The sequence below is a fragment of the Pongo pygmaeus genome, chromosome 12, assembly GCF_028885625.2.
Source record: "Pongo pygmaeus isolate AG05252 chromosome 12, NHGRI_mPonPyg2-v2.0_pri, whole genome shotgun sequence".
NCBI classification, from domain to species: domain Eukaryota; kingdom Metazoa; phylum Chordata; class Mammalia; order Primates; family Hominidae; genus Pongo; species Pongo pygmaeus.
In genome coordinates, this window is record NC_072385.2 from 44,639,796 (window position 1) to 44,655,092 (window position 15,297).

At 39.5% G+C, this 15,297-nt stretch overlaps 1 protein-coding gene across 1 annotated transcript in view; it reads left to right on the forward strand.

Annotated features, from left to right (window-relative positions):
* Positions 1-15,297, forward strand: part of LOC129024844 (ankyrin repeat domain-containing protein 36C-like) — a 41,772-nt gene that overhangs the window by 9,529 nt on the left and 16,946 nt on the right.

Here is a 15,297-nt window from a genome sequence, read left to right on the forward strand (position 1 = left end):
TTTTATATTTTATTTCAGGATTTCATCTAAATAATGCAGCTGTTATTATTTTTATTTATGTTTTCAAAAATGAGATTTACATGCATAAGGAAAATATATTTTTAAAACATAAGGTTTTAATTAATTAATTTATGTATTTATTTTTTTGGAGACAGAGCTTTGCTCTTGTTGCCCAGGCTGGAGTGCAATGGCTCAATTGCAGCTCACCGCAACCTCCGCCTTCCTGGTTCAAGCGATTCTCCTGCCTCAGCCTCCCGAGTAGCTGGGATTACAGGCATGCACCACCATGCCTGGCTAATTTTGTATTTTTAGTAGAGACAGGGTTTCTCCGTGTTGGTCAGGCTGGTCTTGAACTCCCGACCTCAGGTGATCCTCCCGCCTCGCCCTCCCAAAGTGCTGGGATTACAGGCGTGAGCCACCGTGCCCAGCCTAAAAATATAAGTTTTATTCAGATGTTTCTACTTTTACATTTTGATACTGTGAAGTTTCCAATTTGGAATTTCAGTAGTTTTTAGCGATTTAAAGAGATCAATTTTGATACTGTAAAGTATTTGTTTTGCTTTAAAAGTCAATTCAAATTATGGCTTTTAGCTAATGAAATGTTTTATTTGGTAACATATTTGTTTTGTTTTAACTTTTATTGGTTCTGGTCAATTTTGTTACACTTATTATCTTAAGCCAATCGGATGTTCTGATTAGCACACTTTGTGTCTGTGTGTGTGTTACTTTATTTTTTTTTTGTTTTTAATTTTAATGAGTAAATTGCAGGTGTTTATGTTTATGGAGTAAATGAGATATTTTGATACAGGCATACAATATGTAATAATGACATCATGGTTAATGGGTTATCCATCACCTCAAGCATTAACCATTTCTTTGTGCTGTCTTTTAATTTGTACTTCCTTAGAAATGCTAAAATGTATAACAAGTTATTGCTGACTGTAGTCATGTTTTTGTGCTATAAAATGCTACATTTTATTCATTGTATCTAACTATTTGTTATTTGTACTTATTAAGCATCCTCATTTCCTACCACCCCCACACCCTTCCTAGACTGCAGTAATGGTGATTTTTCTCTTCACCTCCATGAGCTCTGTTTTTTAAATTTCTCACACCCACAAAGGAGTGACAACATGTGAAGCCTTCCTTTCTTTGCCTGGATTATTTTACTTGACATAATGTCCTCTTGTTCCATCCATGTCATTGCAAATGAGAGGATCTTATTCTTTCATATGGCTGAGCAGTATATGTATCACATTTTTAGAACCCATTTGTCTGTTGATGTACATTTAGGTTGATTCCAAATTATGGCTATTGTGAAAAGTGCTGCAATAAACGTGTCAGGGCAGATTTCTCTTTTATAATACTGATTTTCTTGCTTTTGAGTAGTTACCTAGCAATGGGATTGCTGGATCATGTAGGTAGTTGTATTTTTAATTTTTTGAGGACTCTATAGTGTTCTCCATAGTGACTGTACTAATTCACAATGCCACCAATGGTGTACGAGGGTTTCGCTTTCTCCACATCCTCACCAGCATTTCATAATATCTGCCATTTGGATAAAAGCCATTTTAACTGAGGTAAGAAGATACCTCATTGTAGCTTTGATTTGCATTTCTGTGATGATCAGTGATGTTGAGCACCTTTCCATATACCTGTTTGCCATCTGATAGCAGTTTGAAACAAAACAGTGTCACTTTGCTACTATTTTTGAGCATGTTTCTAGCCAGAGGGAAAGGAACACAAATTTAGGAAATAGAAATTATACGTGTAAGATACTACTGCTAAATAAAGAGGCTTTCCTCTTTATTTGTGGTGGGAATAATTTATGAGAGCTATATAGAAGTGCTGATATTAGTTAATCAAATGAGATTTATTTGAACTAAGAAACTTTGACTGATTTTACTAAGAAACCTATTTTTTAATAAGATCACAGTTCTATGAAAGTGCCTTCGAGATTAGCATGGTATATCAAATCAAACTAATTTTAGAAACAAAAAGTTATAGCATTCATTCTTTGAATAACAAAACCAAAATATTCAGTGAACATTGCACTGATTTTGAAGTATAAAATGTTATTAATAAGTCTGTGGAAATTTAATTTTTTCATTTTTGACAATTATTTACACATTGAAAGCTTATTATACACATTTTTTTTTTGAGATGGAGTCTCACTCTGTCTCCCAGCCTGGAGTGCAATGGCACAATCTCGGCTCACTGCAACCTCCACCTCCTGGGTTTAAGTGATTCTCCTGCCTCAGCCTCCTGAGTAGCTGGGATTACAGGCACATGACACCATGCCCAGCTAATTTTTGTATTTTCAGTAGAGATGGGGTTTCACCATGTTAGTCAGGCTGGTCTCAAACTCCTGACCTTGTGATCCACCCACTTCAGGCTCCCAAAGTGTTGGGATTACAGGCGTGAGCCACCACACCCAGCCTATACACTATTTTTGATGTGGTTTACATATCTTCTTGCATGAGTGGATTCAGAAACTTCTTGACAGGGCCAAACTGCAGGATACAAGCAATGTAGACATAGCAGTAGCCTACCTAGGAATGAAAAAATGAATAGTTTTATTAATTTTTATTCTACAACTGTCTATCTAAGCTGATTAATTTTAAACAGTTTTTCTGATGAGAAATATTTGGTCTTTGATGATGGTAATGTACAGATGGGTTTTTGGTGTGGATGTCCTTTCTGTTTGTTAGTTTTCCTTCTAACAGACAGGACCCTCAGCTGCAGGTCTATTGGAGTTTTCTAGAGGTCCACTCCAGACCCTGTTTGCCTGGGTATCAGCTGCAGTGTCTGCAGAACCACGGAATATCATGATCCACGAATGCTGCTGTCTGATCATTCCTCTGGAAGTTTTGTCTCAGAGGAGTACCCGGCCGTGTGAGGTGTCAGTCTGCCCCTACTGGGAGGTGCCTCCCAGTTAGGCTGCTTGGGGGTCAGGGGTCAGAGACCCACTTGACGAGGCAGTCTGCCCATTCTCAGATTTCCAGCTGCATGCTGGGAGAACTACTGCTCTACTCAAAGCTGTCAGACAGGGACATTTAAGTCTGCAGAGGTTACTGCTATCTTTTTGTTTGTCTGTGCCCTGCCCCCAGAAGTGGAGTTAAAACCACAAAGATGGGGAAAAAACAGAACAAAAAAACTGGAAACTCTAAAAAGCAGAGCACCTCTCCTCCTCCAAAAGAATGCAGTTCCTCACCAGCAACGGAACAAAGCTGGACAGAGAATGACTTTGACAAGTTGAGAGAAGAAGGCTTCAGACAATCAAACTACTCCAAGCTACAGGAGGAAATTCAAACCAAAGGCAAAGAAGTTGAAAACTTTGAAAAAACTTTAGAGGAATTTATAACTAGAATAACCAATACAGAGAAGTGCTTAAAGGAGCTGATGGAGCTGAAAGCCAAGGCTAGAGAACTATGTGAAGAATGCAGAAGCCTCGGAGCCAATGCAATCAACTGGAAGAAAGGATATCAGTGATGGAAGATGAAATGAATGAAATGAAGTGAGAAGGGAAGTTTAGAGAAAAAAGAATAAAAAGAAATGAACAAAGCCTCCAAGAAATATGGGACTATGTGAAAAGACGAAATCTGTGTCTGATTGGTGTACCTGAAAGTGACGGGGAGAATGGAACCAAGTTGGAAAACACTCTGCAGGATATTATCCAGGAGAACTTCCCCAATCTAGCAAGGCAGGCCAACATTCACATTCAGGAAATACAGAGAACATCACAAAGATACTCCTTGAGAAGAGCAACTCCAAGACACATAATTGTCAGATTCACCAAAGTTGAAATGAAGGAAAAAATATTAAGTGCAGCCAGAGAGAAAGGTCGGGTTACCCACAAAGGGAAGCCCATCAGACTAACAGTGGATCTCTCAGCAGAAACTCTACAAGCCAGAAGAGAGTGGGGGCCAATATTCAACATTCTTAAAGAAAAGAATTTTCAACCCAGAATTTCATATCCAGCCAAACTAAGCTTCATAAGTGAAGGAGAAATAAAATACTTTACAGACAAGCAAATGCTGAGAGATTTTGTCACCACCAGGCCTGCCCTAAAAGAGCTCCTGAAGGAAGCACTAAACATGGAGAGGCACAACCGGTACCAGCCACTGCAAAATCATGCCAAAATGTAAAGACCATGGAGACTAGGAAGAAACTGCATCAACTAACGAGCAAAATAACCAGCTAACATCATAATGACAGGATCAAATTCACACATAACAATATTAACTTTAAATGTAAATGGACTAAATTCTCCAATTAAAAGACACAGACTGGCAAATTGGATAAAGAGTCAAGACCCATCAGTGTGCTGTATTCAGGAAACCCATCTCACGTGCAGAGACCCACATAGGCTCAAAATAAAAGGATGGGGGGAGGAGCCAAGATGGCCGAATAGGAACAGCTCCGGTCTACAGCTCCCAGCGCCAGCGACGCAGAAGACGGGTGATTTCTGCATTTCCATCTGAGGTACCGTGTTCATCTCACTAGGGAGTGCCAGAGAGTGGGTGCAGGTCAGTGGGTGAGTGCACCGTGCACCAGCCGAAGCAGGGGCGAGGCATTGCCTCACTCAGGAAGTGCAAGGGGTCAGGGAGTTCCCTTTCCAGGGGTGACAAACGGCACCTGGAAAATCGGGCCACTCCCACCCGAATACTGTGCTTTTCCGACGGGCTTAGGAAACAGTGCCCCAGGAGAATATAGCCCACACCTGGCTCAGAGGGTCCTACGCCCACGGAGTCTCACTGATTGCTAGCACAGCAGTCTGAGATCAAACAGCAAGTCGGCAGCGAGGCTGGGGGAGGGGCGCCCGCCATTGCCCAGGCTCCCTTAGGTAAACAAAGCAGCCTGGAAGCTTGAACTGGGTGGAGCCCACCACAGCTCAAGGAGGCCTGCCTGCCTCTGTAGGCTCCACCTCTGGGGGCAGGGCACAGACAAACAAAAAGACAGCAGCAACCTCTGCAGACTTAAATGTCCCTGTCTGACAGCTTTGAGGAGAGCAGTGGTTCTCCCAGTACGCAACTGGAGATCTGAGAACGGGCTGACTGCCTCCTCAAGTGGGTCCCTGACCCCTGACCCCAGAGCAGCCTAACTGGGAGGCACCCCCCAGCAGGGGCAGACTGACACCTCACATGGCTGGCCAGGTACTCCAACAGACCTGCAGCTGAGGGTCCTGTCTGTTAGAAGGAAAACTAACAGAAAGGACACCCACACCAAAAACCCATCTGTACATCACCATCATCAAAGACCAAAAGTAGATAAAACCACAAAGATGGGAAAAAAACAGAGCAGAAAAACTGGAAACTCTAAAAAGCAGAGTACCTCTCCTCCTCCAAAGGAACGCAGTTCCTCACCAGCAACGGAACAAAGCTGGACAGAGAATGACTTCGATGAGCTGAGAGAAGAAGGCTTCAGACGATCGAATTACTCCGAGCTACGGGAGGATATTCAAACCAAATGCAAAGAAGTTGAAAACTTTGAAAAAAATTTAGAAGAATGTATAACTAGAATAACCAATACAGAGAAGTGCTTAAAGGAGCTGATGGAGCTGAAAACCAAGACTCAAGAACTACGTGAAGAATGCAGAAGCCTCAGGAGCCGATGCGATCAAATGGAAGAAAGGGTATCAGCCCTGGAAGACGAAATGAATGAAATGAAGTGAGAAGGAAAGTTTAGAGAAAAAAGAATAAAAAGAAATGAGCAAAGCCTCCAAGAAATGTGGGACTATGTGAAAAGACCAAATCTACGTCTGATTGGTGTACCTGAAAGTGACGGGGAGAATGGAAACAAGTTGGAAAACACTCTGCAGGATATTATCCAGGAGAACTTCCCCAACCTAGCAAGGCAGGCCAACATTCAGATTCAGGAAATACAGAGAACGCCACAAAGATACTTCTCGAGAAGAGCAACTCCAAGACACATAATTGTCAGATTCACCAAAGTTGAAATGAAGGAAAAAATGTTAAGGGCAGCCAGAGAGAAAGGTCGGGTTACCATCAAAGGGAAGCCCATCAGACTAACAGCGGATCTCTCAACAGAAACCCTACAAGCCAGAAGAGAGTGGGGGCCAATATTCGACATTCTTAAAGCAAAGAATTTTCAACCCAGAATTTCATATCCTGCCAAACTAAGCTTCATAAGTGAAGGAGAAATAAAATACTTTACAGACAAGCAAATGCTGAGAGATTTTGTCACCACCAGGCCTGCCCTAAAAGAGCTCCTGAAGGAAGCACTAAACATGGAAAGGCACAACCGGTACCAGCCACTGCAAAATCATACCGAAATGTAAAGACCATCGAGACTAGGAAGAGACTGCATCAACTAACGAGCAAAATAACCAGCTAACATCATAATGACAGGCTCAAATTCACACATAACAATATTAACTTTAAATGTAAATGGACTAAATGCTCCAATTAAAAGGCACAGACTGGCAAATTGGATAAAGACTCAAGACCCATCAGTGTGCTGTATTCAGGAAACCCATCTCACGTGCAGAGACACACATAGGCTCAAAATAAAAGGATGGAGGAAGATCTACCAAGCAAATGGAAAACAAAAAAAGGCAGGGGTTGCAATCCTAGTCTCTGATAAAACAGACTTTAAACCAACAAAGATCAAAAGAGACAAAGAAGGCCATTACATAATGGTAAAGGGATCAATTCAACAAGAAGAGCTAACTATCCTAAATATATATGCACCCAATACAGGAGCGCCCAGATTCATAAAGCAAGTCCTGAGTGACCTACAAAGAGACTTAGACTCCCACACATTAATAATGGGAGACTTTAACACCCCACTGTCAACATTAGACAGATCAACGAGACAGAAAGTCAACAAGGATACCCAGGAATTGAACTCAGCTCTGCACCAAGCGGACCTAATAGACATCTACAGAACTCTCCACCCCAAATCAACAGAATATACATTTTTTTCAGCACCACACCACACCTATTCCAAAATTGACCATATACTTGGAAATAAAGCTCTCCTCAATAAATGTAAAAGAACAGAAATTATAACAAACTGTCTCTCAGATCACAGTGCAATCAAGCTAGAACTCAGGATTAAGAATCTCACTCAAAACCGCTCATCTACATGGAAACTGAACAACCTGCTCCTGAATGACTACTGGGTACATAACGAAATGAAGGCAGAAATAAAGATGTTCTTTGAAACCAATGAGAACCAAGACACAACATACCAGAATCTCTGGGATGCATTCAAAGCAGTGTGTAGAGGGAAATTTATAGCACTAAATGCCCACAAGAGAAAGCAGGAAAGATCCAAAATTGACACCCTAACATCACAATTAAAAGAACTAGAAAAGCAAGAGCAAACACATTCAAAAGCTAGCAGAAGGCAAGAAATAACTAAAATCAGAGCAGAATTGAAGGAAATAGACACAAAAAACCCTTCAAAAAATAAATGAATCCAGGAGCTGGTTTTTTGAAAGGATCGACAAAATTGATAGACCACTAGCAAGATTAATAAAGAAAAAAAGAGAGAAGAATCAAATAGATGCAATAAAAAATGATAAAGGGGATATCACCACCGATCCCACAGAAATACAAACTATCATCAGAGAATACTACAAACACCTCTACGCAAATAAACTAGAAAATCTAGAAGAAATGGATAAATTCCTCAACACATACACCCTCCCAAGACTAAACCAGGAAGAAGTTGAATCTCTGAATAGACCAATAACAGGAGCTGAAATTGTGGCAATAATCAATAGCTTACCAACCAAAAAAAGTCCAGGACCAGATGGGTTCACAGCCGAATTCTACCAGAGGTACAAAGAGGAGCTGGTACCATTCCTTCTGAAACTATTCCAATCAATAGAAAAAGAGGGAATCCTCCCTAACTCATTTTATGAGGCCAGCATCATCCTGATACCAAAGCCTGGCAGAGACACAACAAAAAAAGAGAATTTTAGACAAATATCCTTGATGAACACTGATGCAAAAATCCTCAATAAAATACTGGCAAACTGAATCCAGCAGCACATCAAAAAGCTTATCCACCATGATCAAGTGGGCTTCATCCCTGGGATGCAAGGCTGGTTCAATATACGCAAATCAATAAATGTAATCCAGCATATAAACAGAACCAAAGACAAAAACCACATGATTATCTCAATAGATGCAGAAAAGGCCTTTGACAAAATTCAACAACCCTTCATGCTAAAAACTCTCAATAAATTAGGTATTGATGGGACGTATCTCAAAATAATAAGAGCTATTTATGACAAACCCACAGCCAATATCATACTGAATGGGCAAAAACTGGAAGCATTCCCTTTGAAAACTGGCACAAGACAGGGATGCCCTCTCTCACCACTGCTATTCAACATAGTGTTGGAAGTTCTGGCCAGGGCAATTAGGCAGGAGAAGGAAATCAAGGGTATTCAAGTAGGAAAAGAGGAAGTCAAATTGTCCCTGTTTGCAGATGACATGATAGTATATCTAGAAAACCCCATTGTCTCAGCCCAAAATCTCCTTAAGCTGATAAGCAACTTCAGCAAAGTCTCAGGATACAAAATCAATGTACAAAAATCAGAAGCATTCTTATACATCAATAACAGACAAACAGAGAGCCAAATCATGAGTGAACTCCCATTCACAATTGCTTCAAAGAGAATAAAATACCTAGGAATCCAACTTACAAGGGACGTGAAGGACCTCTTCAAGGAGAACTACAAACCACTGCTCAAGGAAATAAAAGAGGATACAAACAAATGGAAGAACATTCCATGCTCATGGGTAGGAAGAATCAATATCATGAAAATGGCCATCCTTCCCAAGGTAATTTACAGATTCAATGCCATCCCCATCAAGTTACCAATGACTTTCTTCACAGAATTGGAAAAAACTACTTTAAAGTTCATATGGAATCAAAAAAGAGCCCGCATTGCCAAGTCAATCCTAAGCCAAAAGAACAAAGCTGGAGGCATCACACTACCTGACTTCAAACTATACTACAAGGCTACAGTAACCAAAACAGCATGGTACTGGTACCAAAACAGAGATATAGATCAATGGAACAGAACAGAGCCCTCAGAAATAATGCCACATATCTACAACTATCTGATCTTTGACAAACCTGACAAAAACAAGAAATGGGGAAAGGATTCCCTATTTAATAAATGGTGCTGGGAAAACTGGCTAGCCATATGTAGAAAGCTGAAACTGGATCCCTTCCTTACACCTTATACAAAAATCAATTCAAGATGGATTAAAGACTTAAATGTTAGACCTAAAACCATAAAAACCCTAGAAGAAAACCTAGGCATTACCATTCAGGACATAGGCATGGGCAAGGACTTCATGTCTAAAACACCAAAAGCAATGGCAACAAAAGCCAAAATTGACAAATGGGATCTAATTAAACTAAAGAGCTTCTGCACAGCAAAGGAAACTACCATCAGAGTGAACAGGCAACCTACAAAATGGGAGAAAATTTTCACAACCTACTCATCTGACAAAGGGCTAATAGCCAGAATCTACAATGAACTCCAACAAATTTACAAGAAAAAAACAAACAACCCCATCAAAAAGTGGGCAAAGTATATGAACAGACACTTCTCAAAAGAAGACATTTATGCAGCCAAAAAACACATGAAAAAATGCTCACCATCACTGGCCATCAGAGAAACGCAAATCAAAACCACAATGAGATACCATCTCACACCAGTTAGAATGGCAATCATTAAAAAGTCAGGAAACAACAGGTGCTGGAGAGGATGTGGAGAAATAGGAACACTTTTACACTGTTGGTGGGACTGTAAACTAGTTCAACCTTTGTGGAAGTCAGTGTGGCGATTCCTCAGGGATCTAGAACTAGAAATTCCATTTGACCCAGCCATCCCATTACTGGGTATATACCCAAAGGACTATAAATCATGCTGCTATAAAGACACATGCACACGTATGTTTATTGCAGCATTATTCACAATAGCAAAGACTTGGAACCAACCCAAATGTCCAACAATGATAGACTGGATTAAGAAAATGTGGCACATATACACCATGGAATACTATGCAGCCATAAAAAATGATGAGTTCATGTCCTTTGTAGGGACATGGATGAAATTGGAAATCATCATTCTCAGTGAACTATCACAAGAACAAAAAACCAAACACCGCATATTCTCACTCATAGGTGGGAATTGAACAATGAGAACACATGGTCACAGGAAGGGGAACATCACACTTTGGGGACTCTTGTGGGGTGGGGGGAGGGGAGAGGGATAGCATTGGGAGATATACCTAATGCTAGATGACGAGTTGGTGGGTGCAGCGCACCAGCATGGCACATGTATACATATGTAAGTTACCTGCACGTTGTGCACATGTATCATAGAGCCTAAAGTATAATAATAATAATAATAATAATAATAATAATAATAAAAAGAAAAAAGAAAAAAAAAAAGAAAACAACTGCTCTACTCCATAGGGGGAAATGAATGTGTCAGGAAAAAGGTGCTCTGTTTCTGAAGAAAGAGAAACATGAAAGGTTAGACAAAGATTATAAAGGTAACTGAAATTCTCCAAGTAAAATAAATTCCACCTCTTAACTATACCTATAATCCTTTGTTTCACAGGCCAGCCTAAATTTACCACTTTATCTTATAGAGTTGTCCATGTGAATCCGCTTTCTTATGATATAGTGAGCTCCTTTAAAAATCGTGGCATGGTTTATTCATCTTTATGTCTGTCAAAGATTAGAAGCAGTAAATGTTCAATAAACATTTGTTGCATTAAAAGAATTATAAAGGGAAAAAAAAATTAAAAAAAAAAAAAAAGGATGGAGGAAGATCTACCAAGCAAATGGAAAACAAAAAAAGGCAGGGGTTGCAATCCTAGTCTCTGATAAAACAGACTTTAAACCAACAAAGGTCAAAAGAGACAAAGGCCATTACATTACGGTAAAGGGATCAATTCAACAAGAAGAGCTAACTCTCCTAAATATATATGCACCCAATACAGGAGCGCCCAGATTCATAAAGCAAGTCCTGAGTGACCTACAAAGAGACTTAGACTCCCACACAATAATAATGGGAGACTTTAACACCCCACTGTCAACATTAGACAGATCAACAAGACAGAAAGTCAACAAGGATACCCAGGAATTGAACTCAGCTCTGCACCAAGTGGACCTAATAGACATCTACAGAACTCTCCACCCCAAATCAACAGAATATACATTTTTTCCAGCACCACACCACACCTATTCCAAAATAGACCACATAGTTGGAAGTAAAGCTCTCCTCAGCAAATGTAAGAGAACAGAAATTATAACAAACTGTCTCTCAGACCACAGTGCAATCAAACTAGAACTCAGGATTAAGAAACTCACTCAAAACCACTCAACTACATGGAAACTGAACAACCTGCTTCTGAATGACTACTGGGTACATAACGAAATGAAGGCAGAAATAAAGATGTTCTTTGAAACCAACAAGAACAAAGACATGACATACCAGAATCTCTGGGACACATTCAAAGCAGTGTGTAGAGGGAAATTTATAGCACTGAATGCCCACAAGAGAAAGCAGGAAAGATCTAAAATAGACACCCTAACATCACAATTAAAAGAACTAGAAAAGCAAGAGCAAACACATTCAAAAGCTAGCAGAAGGCAAGAAATAACTAAAATCAGAGCAGAATTGAAGGAAATAGAGACCAAAAAAACCCTTCAAAAAATTAATGAATCCAGGAGCTGGTATTTTGAAAGGATCAACAAAGTGGATAGACCACTAGCAAGACCAATGAAGAAAAAAAGAGAAAGAATCAAATAGATGCAATAAAAAATGATAAAGGGGATATCACCACCGATCCCACAGAAATACAAACTACCATCAGAGAATACTACAAACATCTCTACACAAACTAGAAAATCTAGAAGAAATGGATAAATTCCTGGACACATACACTCTCCCAAGACTAAGCCAGGAAGAAGTTGAATCTCTGAATAGACCAATAACAGGATCTGAAATTGTGGCAATAATCAATAGCTTACCAACCAAAAAGAGTCCAGGACCAGATGGATTCACAGCCGAATTCTCCCAGAGGTACAAAGAGGAGCTGGTACCATTCCTTCTGAAACTATTCCAATCAATAGAAAAAGAGGGAATCCTCCCTAACTCATTTTGTGAGGCCAGCATCATCCTGATACCAAAGCCAGGCAGAGACACAACCAAAAAAGAGAATTTTAGACCAATATCCTTGCTGAACATTGATGCAAAAATCCTCAATAAAATACTGGCAAACTGAATCCAGCAGCACATCAAAAAGCTTATCCACTATGATCAAGTGGGCTTCATCCCTGGGATGCAAGGCTGGTTCAATATACGCAAATCAATAAATGTAATCCAGCATATAAACAGAACCAAAGACAAAAACCACATGATTATCTCAATAGATGCAGAAAAGGCCTTTGACAAAATTCAACAACCCTTCATGCTAAAAACTCTCAATAAATTAGGTATTGATGGGACGTATCTCAAAATAATAAGAGCTATTTATGACAAACCCACAGCCAATATCATACTGAATGGGCAAAAACTGGAAGCATTCCCTTTGAAAACTGGCACAAGACAGGGATGCCCTCTCTCACCACTCCTATTCAACATAGTGTTGGAAGTTCTGGCCAGGGCAATTAGGCAGGAGAAGGAAATCAAGGGTATTCAAGTAGGAAAAGAGGAAGTCAAATTGTCCCTGTTTGCAGATGACATGATTGTATATCTAGAAAACCCCATTGTCTCAGCCCAAAATCTCCTTAAGCTGATAAGCAACTTCAGCAAAGTCTCAGGATACAAAATCAATGTACAAAAATCACAAGCATTCTTATACACCAATAACAGACAAACAGAGAGCCAAATCATGAGTGAACTCCCATTCACAATTGCTTCAAAGAGAATAAAATACTTAGGAATCCAACTTACAAGGGACGTGAAGGACCTCTTTAAGGAGAACTACAAACCACTGCTCAAGGAAATAAAAGAGGATACAAACAAATGGAAGAACATTCCATGCTCACGGGTAGGAAGAATCAATATCGTGAAAATGGCCATCCTACCCAAGATAAGTTATAGATTCAATGCCATCCCTATCAAGCTACCAATGACTTTCTTCACAGAATTGGAAAAAACTACTTTAAAGTTCATATGGAACCAAAAAAGAGCCCACATGGCCAAGTCAATCCTAAGCCAAAAGAACAAAGCTGGAGGCATCATGCTACCTGACTTCAAACTATACTACAAGGCTACAGTAACCAAAACAGCATGGTACTGGTACCAAAACAGAGACATAGATCAATGGAACAGAACAGAGCCCTCAGAAATAATGCCGCATATCTACAACTATCTGATCTTTGACAAACCTGACAAAAACAAGAAATGGGGAAAGGATTCCCTGTTTAATAAATGGTGCTGGGAAAACTGGCTAGCCATATGTAGAAAGCTAAAATTGGATCCCTTCCTTACACCCTATACAAAAATTAATTCAAGATGGATTAAAGACTTAAACGTTAGACTTAAAACCATAAAAACCCTAGAAGAAAACCTAGGCATTACCATTCAGGACATAGGCATGGGCAAGGACTTCATGTCTAAAACACCAAAAGCAATGGCAACAAAAGCCAAAATTGACAAATGGGATCTAATTAAACTAAAGAGCTTCTGCACAGCAAAAGAAACTACCATCAGAGTGACGAGGCAACCTACAAAATGGGAGAAAATTTTCACAACCTACTCGTCTGACAAAGGGCTAATAGCCAGAATCTACAATGAACTGAAACAAATTTACAAGGAAAAAACAAACAACCCCATCAAAAAGTGGGCAAAGGATATGAACAGACACTTCTCGAAAGAAGACATTTATGCAGCCAAAAGACACAGGAAAAAATGCTCAACATCACTGGCCATCACAGAAATGCAAATCAAAACCACAATGAGATACCATCTCACACCAGTTAGAATGGCAATCATTAAAAAGTCAGGAAACAACAGGTGCTGGAGAGGATGTGGAGAAATAGGAATGCCAACAGTCTGTTGGTGGGACTGTAAACTAGTTCAACCATTGTGGAAGTCAGTGTGGCAATTCTGCAGGGACCTAGAACTAGAAATACCATTTGACCCAGCCATCCCATTACTGGGTATATACCCAAAGGACTATAAATCATGCTGCTATAAAGACACATGCACACGTATGTTTATTGCGGCACTATTCACAATAGCAAAGACTTGGAACCAACCCAAATGTCCAACAATGATAGACTGGATTAAGAAAATGTGGCACATATACACCATGGAATACTATGCAGCCATAAAAAATGATGAGTTCATGTCCTTTGTAGGGACATGGATGAAATTGGAAATCATCATTCTCAGTAAACTATCGCAAGGACAAAAAACCAAACACCGCATGTTCTCACTCATAGATGGGACTTGAACAATGAGAACACATGGACACAGGAAGGGGAACATCACATTCTGGGGACTGTTGTGGGGTGGGAGGAGGGGGGAGGGATAGCATTAGGAGATATACCTAATGTGAATGACGAGTTAATGGGTGCAGCACACCAGCATGGCACATGTATACGTATGTAATTAACCTGCACATTGTGCATATGTACCCTAAAACTTAAAGTATATTAAAAAAAAAGAAAAAAAAAGAGAAATAAATTGTATATTTATTGGACGTGTCCTCACAACTTTGTACTTCCTAAATAATAGGAAAAATAGTTGGACATGATAAATGCTTGTAGTATAATGGTGTAATTGAATCTGATGTATTGCATTAAAGATAGGCCATAGTATCCTCCCGTCAGCTTTGACACTTACTCTCTCAGGATCATGATTTGCTATTCTTTATAAGGATCATTTTTCTCATTATCAGTCAACATGTTTATATTGGAACAGATACACTCTTCTATTTTAATTATAGTTAGTTGAGACATAATCTCACTTTTGAAACCTTAACTACATATTTTATAAAACCTGTATTAAATAAAACCGTTTATCTGAGGAAAGATAGCCAGAATCAAGAAAGACTTCACATAGCTGTCTGAGTCTTAAATTATGAAAGAAATTTGTCAGAATAGTTGAGGAAAATATTTTAGATATAAAGAAGAGACTGCACATTGATGAAAGTGTAAATGGTAGCAGTCATTTTGGAAATGATTAATAATGAACAGCAGGCTCAATGTGCTGTTATAAAGGTACTATTGTGAAGTAAAGAACAGTGTGCTGTTACTTTATCTGTTTCTATTGGATTT